Genomic DNA, 7500 nt, shown 5'->3' with positions numbered 1-7500 from the left:
ATAGGCTTTCCACTTCAATTACAGCTCTTTAGAATCAGCTAACCTTTAGTGGATAGTGCGAGGTATGAGTCATCACTATCTAATTTTAGAAAAGCAGCCGGTCTCTGATTGGACTTGAAGTAGACAATTAAATAAAGTGTGACACACCGTGATGTGGAGATGGATTGAATAGGTAAAGGGCAAATGTGTTGCTTAATTGTCGTGTTTGTTGTCATGTTCGCATGAAAACCAAACAAAATCTTTTTTGCATTCAGACCTGCGCACTTCAGTCTGACTTCTGAAGACATTCATTCTGTTCTCATTTGTTTTGTCAAAGCAATTGATCTTTTGTGTTCTGCTTCTTTTTCACTAGTATTTTCCACCAGCCTGGGTATTGCCTGCCCAAATAATTAGTGAGATTTAGTCTGGGACCCATCTGTTCATTTTCCCGTATAGGGGGATGTGTGGTTGACCATTTCCATGTCCTCTTATTGGGCACTGTGAATGTCAGTCATTATGCCTAGCCACAGCCCACAGCCATGGCCGTAACTACAATTGACGACACAGAGGTCGTGTCCTCTGTATTTTTTTTCAGTTATGTAAAATGTATCTACTATTTGATGAAAACCGATATATGATCAACAATGATAAATTCAGTCTATATACACCACCCCCATTTATCCTCAAGGCAGTGATTAATGAAAACAAACTGAAGAGTTTGACTGAAGTGTTTGAAGCATTCTGAATGTACAGTATGCAGTACAGCATGCAGTATTTGACCTCTGTATTTGAAAATGTCTGGTTACGGCCCAGCCCACAGCCAACCAAAGACAAACAATGTGTTTCTTTAAAAATTATCTGTTTAAACTATAAAGAGCTACCTGGGAAATCCTAAGCTGCTTTGTACAATCATTCCGATCTGTAAAACAACATGGAAACCCTCACTGAAATCTTTGCTTGAGTTTGGGAACCCAAGCACAGAAGGGGGAGGGATAGCAACATATAATATTAGAGAAACAAAAGCTTGTGGTTAATTTACAGATCCATCAGGTTGGCACCAAAATGCAGAACCAGCTTTCCACCAAGCTTTAGATGGTATTTTAAGTAGTTTAGATAACACCCCTCGCCCTCACAAGAAAATGAATATATCTCCTTTAAATCTCATTGTACTTGTATATTCTATTGTGTTCTATTCTACTCTATTCTACAATTAGGTGCAAGAATTTCTCACCTTAGATCACCTTAGGTGCAAGGATTACCTTATGTGCCTTCTTCACCGTGACGTTCTGCTTTCAAATAAAGCAGGAGCAATAGCCACTGTTTTCCATACAATTCAGTTATGTGTAAGTTTTTGCCTGTGCTTCAAATGCATTGAATCCAAGGTGTCTGACATCATGTAAAAAAGAAAAAAAAAAGCTAATTCCGGCCATAGTTTCCAGGTCGACCACCAGCATATCATAACGAACACACAAAGGCTTCATGGGAATTTCCAGGCCAATTTTCCACTGGTATCTCCCTTTCTGTCTTCTCACGAAGGAGTCGTAGTTAGCTACTATTTAACGAGGCTATCAGGCTACTTGCAAACATCTGACAGGGTTTCGGCCTTCACACTAGTCAGTATGTATTGTGAAGTCAAGAAAAACTAGACTACTTCACAATGACTAGACCCAGGGATGACTGGAGCGCTCAGCAACTTTTTTTGATGTTTTTTTGTAAAAATTATTTCGGTGTACAAAGTGACTGACGTTTTGGCGCATCTGCACCTTCCTCAGAGTCAAAAAGGTCCTTGTGAAGTATCCCAGTTTGTCTTGATACTGCTGTCCTCCACTTTGAACACCACCAAGGCTGAAGCGCAGACATCCCCTCTTCGATGAATTGTGAAGTCTTGTCATGAAACATAGTGAATGGTGTTCTGTGGTATCTTAACTGAGATTCTCTGAGTTGACAGTTTTTATTTGTGTCATTTTTTGGTCTGTCTCATTTGGACTACCCGCCCCCTGGTAAGAAAAATGACTCAACTGGATTGTTACGACAACTATCAATGTTGTGAGCTGTATGATTTCACAACTGACCAAGGAACAGGATAAGCCTGAAACTAAGATGGTCTCTCAAATTGTCTTTGACCTTTACTAGAAATGATATGGGCTCCCATGTGTCAAGTTTGGTTCAGACCACCTCTCTTTCTCTCTCTCTCTCTCTCTCTCTCTCTCTCTCTCTCTCTCTCTCTCTCTCTCTCTCTCTCTCTCTCTCTCTCTCTCTCTCTATTATCTCTGCGCTAGTGATAAGCTGAATATGTGGAACCTGTTGAAATCCCAAATGTGAGCAACTATGCTGACGCGGTAGCCGAGGTAAGCAACTATTCTCCCTCTCGTTCTTTCTCTTTCATTTATTTCTGTGCGTGCATGCCTGAGTGTGTGTGTGTGTGTGTGTGTGTGTGTGTGTGTGTGTGTGTGTGTGTGTGTGTGTTTGTGTGTGTGTGTGTGTGTGCGTGTGTGTATGTGTGTGTGTGTGTGTGTGTGTGTGTGTGTGTGTGTGTGTGTGTGTGTGTGTGTGTGTGTGTGTGTGTGTGTGTGTGTGTGTGTGTGTGAGTGAGTGAGTGGGTGTGCATTAGCGTTAGAGATGGAGATCGAGAATGAGAACTGTAAAAAGCAGTTAGCAAGATGTTATTTTCATATTGGGCATATAAATGAATTTTGTGGGGGACCGGGGAAAATCTACATACACAAAACATGTACTTTCAGTCCAATTTTTTAAAAGAAAGCCCAAACATGGATATTTTTTATTTTTCTCTCATGCTTTTTCTCTCTTCTTCTGCGGTTTGGCTTATAAATGCTAACCTTTGCGTTTTTTTCCCACCTCCAGACTCTGACCTAGTAAGTGAGAAAATGGGCACACACTTACTGTAAGAGGTTGGAGCTCACCTCACCACACATGCCTTCAGTACAGTCGTCACCAGTTCTCCATTAGCCACCAGACTGTTGAAGACAGAAAATGCCATAAGAAGAAGAAAAAAAACGACCATCTTCACTCCCGAGGTGACCACAGGTTCTGAGTTGTCAACCTGAGTGGGCTACTGCGGTCATCAAAAGGCAAGGCAAGGCGTTCATTCGCACATTCGCCCCCAGCTGACAAATCTGTCACTTGTGTCGTTCAAATCGAAAGGCATGTACATTAAGTGATGCAGGTTGACATAAAGTGCACACAGACGCTGATCACTCTGTATACAGTGCATTTGAAGATCACGTTGAGTCAGTGGTACATAAAGAAAGAGAAAAGAAAAGAAAAAAATATCTGTATGCGTACCAAAAAGGAAATGTTTCAACTTACAGCACATTTTATGAACAAGATAAATTCTTAACCACCCACTGTCTTTTTTTGTAAACATGATCTTTCTTAAATACTGTATAGTAGAATGATAGAAAGTCGTGTGAGAATGAATGGTGATAGAGCTCAGTTTCTAGACGGTGCTGAAGCTTCGCTTTTCACCCCACTTCACTTTTCTGTTTGTCCTACATTTGTGGTCAAAACCTGAACGAAACAAACATACAGCAAATAGAGAGGTCACAATAATTCTGTTGTGTTGAAAGAAATTCTTCTCGCTGTCCTAAAATGACACTCACTGTAACTAACCGCACTGGCTCCACTTTCTCACTTTGAGTGTTTAGCTGCATTAAAATGTATTTATTTTTCTAAAGCAAATGGAAAACACAGAAAAACTGAAACCTATAGATATTCATTTTAGTGCAAAATAAATAAATAAATAAATGAAAATGCATGTTCTTTCTTTGATGTCTCTCTCTGTCTTTTTTTTTCTCTTTCCACCCTCCAAAACCGTGCACATTAAAAAAAAAAAAAAAAAAAAAATTCTCTTTAGCTGTTTCCAAATTCCCTTCCATCTGTAGGAATGCGATACTCCTCTTCAGCACAATGGGCAGGGAAGCAAGGCTGTGTTTCCCATAATCCCCCAATCCATTCAGCACTCACATCATATCATGCAAATTCGCCGGCACAGTTTGAGGACAGGATCCTGTTCCAGCCCAGCCATATGCCTGAGTCGGGTAAGATACAACAATTTATTATGCATGCATTGCACCAGGCTTATGGTAATAAGGTATTAAATTAGTACTGGACATTATTGCTCTTCTAGATCATTTCTGCTCAAGAGATTTTCATAAAAGTCACATAAAGTGAAGGGAAACAGATTGGCGAGCAGATGAGAGATGTGGCGTATTTTCCCAGCCATATACAATGATTTAGATCACTGTCAGAGAGTCTGAATAGTGTGTATTTCACAGGCCCTAAGTTTTAGCATTGGACGCGCTCTCTCTCTCTGTCTCTCTCTCTCTCTCACACACACACGCACACACACACACACACACACACACACACACACACACACACACACACACACACACACACACACACACACACACACACACACACACACACACACACTCACACACACACACACACATAGGTCTTATTACTGACGTTTTGCTCTGTTAAATTGGCCTTCAATAAAGCCATTTGTGCCATACAGGAGCCAGTCAATTTAGCCCTAAATGAATACACTGCACATGAAGTAAAAAGCCCTGTTTGGAGTGTGTGTGTGTGTGTGCTGGGGGTGTACGCGTGTGTGCGTGTGTGCATGCGTGCGCACCATATAGTAAGAGAAAACAACTTTGACCCGCAATCCACAACAACTTCCCAATTTGAGGTGGACTTATCTTCTATATGAGTCGGAGGCATATAGAAAGGGCTCCACGGCACAATTATAACGCCGAATGAAAGACTTCTTTCATTTTCCTTCTATTACAGCTGCAGTGTTTGCCTCCACATCAGGTGCGTGTGTGTGTGAGTGCCTCGGCCTCCGTGTGGACTCAGTAGGTGGAAGGACACTGTGGTGGCCAGAGTGCCTTCAGCAGACACAGATTTAAATGTCACCTCCTGAAGAACCACTTAGGGACGGTCACTTTGAACTGTTTTGTCCAAGGCTGATTGAGAAAGAAAGAAAGAAAGAAAGAAAGAAAGAAAGAAAGAAAGAAAGAAAGAAAGAAAGAACAGACCTGTTCAGTCTGTTTGTTAAAAATTGAAATCATTGAAATCATTTTTTTGCCATTTATTTTCACCTTTTTCATCTGATTTGCGCTGATTTGGTTTTGTTCATTATTTGAGCCTATTGTTGCACGGCAGCATGTTTTTCAAAACATGGTGTTGGCTTTACCCCAAACTCGCTTGGTGTTTACATACTGTGTGCTTGTTCCACCAGCCAGGTTGTTGATGGGTGTGAGGGTGAGAAGGTGTAAAAACCTTGCCCAGCTATGAGCAAGCATGGTGGCTCTGCCTGACCACATGAACAGTCAAAAAGCAAAACTTGCTGCACCGCCACTTACAGCTAAACTGCAAAGCATCTCAAGGTGTGCTGTTAGTTCCACATGTACTGTAAATCCTATAGACCAACTTTACACCCCACATTTCTAAAATATATTTTGGGTTTCTTTGAAAATAATAGCAGTGGATTTCAAGATTGGACATCTTTGGATCCATCAAGTTTTGTCCTGTAATAACAATGTTCAACAATGATATTGTTTAGATTGTTAAAATAGAGATACATGAATAATGATTATGGATGCATAACATTCATATTGTATCAGTTCATATTTTAGCAAAGGAAAAAAAAACGTTCTACATGTCTGAAACCTAACAACTTGGAGAAAACTAACGACTTGGAATAATGAATATGTTAAGAATGTTCAAAGGGGCATATACTTCGACAGTAGCACCTTATGCGCGGGACACGGGACAGTGTGTGGAGCAGGTGGTTTCACTACAGGCTTGGGCTGTGGGTACATGCATTTTGTAAAGGGGGGATGAGTGAGATCTGGACCGAGTGAGGTGAGTGTCTGAAGGTACAGGGTGGTGTGGGGATCTGTGTGCACGCATCCACATCTCAATGTATTCATAGGTGTGAAAATCACAAGAAGCATACAGTGGAAAAAGGAGCTTTCATGCTATTTTTGAAATGAAAAAAAAAAGAAAAATGACAATTTTGTACAGTTTGATTTGACATGAAATCTTCAATTCGCTCACAGATGAAGAGGTAAAGTTTAATTATTGTGTTGTATTGTGGTATACCGTATACCTACTATATACAAACAAAAACTCAAAACCATGTGTGCAACTCTTTTTTTTCTTTCAGTTGAAATCACCAGGTGAAAAACCAGTGCCAATGTGGATTGCTGTGTGGACACACGCTCTCATCCTATTCAGTTAGTGTAAAACATTCAGCATTGGGCCACTCTAATCAAAATGTTCCCCATCACATGCCATCACATCACATTTCCTGCCTGTACATGGACTTTTTCGCAATTGGAGGCTTTTTATTGTTATTTCTTTGTTATTTCTAAGGCTAAGTGAGTGCTTTCTGGTTTCATCAGTGGCATCTGTATTTACTGGAATCAATCAAAAGCATTGGTTTTACTTCTTCCCGCTAATGCCAATTGAGGTGGGCTGACATTTCTTGACTTCGCTCTCTACTGACACAATTTGTGAATTTGAGTTCCACTGTGGAAATGGAAGTTTTGTTGCGCACATGGATTTCCAGGTTAAATGACACTTAGCCGCTGTATGTTTTCCTAATTTGTATTTTTTGTAAATAAGTGGTACACGACATGGAAATAAAGCCGTGTCAAAGAACCGCAGTGCTATGTGTGTACATTAATTTGACGTTTGTTTTCGACTGATTTTCAGTTATTTCCACCCACGCAGGTAGGGAATTCTCTTTTTGGGCTTCGTTTTCGCAGCCAGATATGCCTGATGTGAGGTTTCACAGTTCGGTAATTATAATCACTTGTTTGGTGAATGTGCCATGTCTGCCTTTTTTATGGGTGAAGTGACAAATACCATCTGTATCGGGAAGAGTTTTCTGCCTTTCAATTGCACTCAAACACAAAGGCCATTTAATTACTTTTTCGTTTCAATTTCAATGTAGTCAATTTTCTTCATATAATCACAATAGCTATCCATTATCTCTGGACATTTATTCTTTTCAGGTTTTGGACATTTTATTCTCCCAATATAGTAAATCTTACCTTTGAAATGTTGTAGCAATACAATCTTCTATGGTGCATAGCAAAGGTAAGATTTGGCACCAATAAACTCTATGGTTCTTAATCTGGGGTGCGGGCACCCCCCTGGGGGTGCACATCATTTTGTTTGTGTTGAGGTTGTGACCAAAATTCTTGTAGCAAACATTGCAATTACACCAAATCAAAGCAAAATGTGAAACGTGTTTTGGTCCCCATGTAAAGTCATTAAGGTAATTGATTAACATCTCTAGCAATAATCATTGTAATTAATCACTCAAATCATTTTTTCAGTGCTTTTACAAGTGTACAAATTTGGGTTTGGGGTGCGCGGCTGGTCTTGGGCACAGATTAGAGGGTGCTTTAGAAAAAAAGGTTAAGAACCACTGACCTATAACACTAGCCTCCTCCCTACAGTATACGCACTACTGTATGT

General features: G+C 40.3%; 2 long non-coding RNA genes across 2 annotated transcripts in view; both read left to right on the top strand.

Annotated features, from left to right (window-relative positions):
- LOC134462236 (uncharacterized) overlaps positions 1 to 3247 on the top strand; it is a 29597-nt gene extending 26350 nt beyond the window's left edge. The window contains exons 3-4 of the long non-coding RNA XR_010037500.1: positions 2259 to 2327; positions 2842 to 3247. This is a non-coding gene — a long non-coding RNA (uncharacterized LOC134462236). The remainder of the gene's footprint in view (positions 1 to 2258; positions 2328 to 2841) is intronic.
- A 636-nt stretch (positions 3248 to 3883) lies between these two features.
- LOC134462237 (uncharacterized) lies at positions 3884 to 6680 on the top strand. Its single transcript, XR_010037501.1, has 2 exons — positions 3884 to 4037; positions 6179 to 6680. It is a non-coding gene; the product is annotated as an uncharacterized LOC134462237 (long non-coding RNA).
- Positions 6681 to 7500: the final 820 nt, after the last annotated feature.

This window comes from Engraulis encrasicolus, chromosome 14 (genome assembly GCF_034702125.1).
Source record: "Engraulis encrasicolus isolate BLACKSEA-1 chromosome 14, IST_EnEncr_1.0, whole genome shotgun sequence".
NCBI lineage: Eukaryota > Metazoa > Chordata > Actinopteri > Clupeiformes > Engraulidae > Engraulis > Engraulis encrasicolus.
This window is presented reverse-complemented; position numbering and strand designations above follow the sequence as displayed.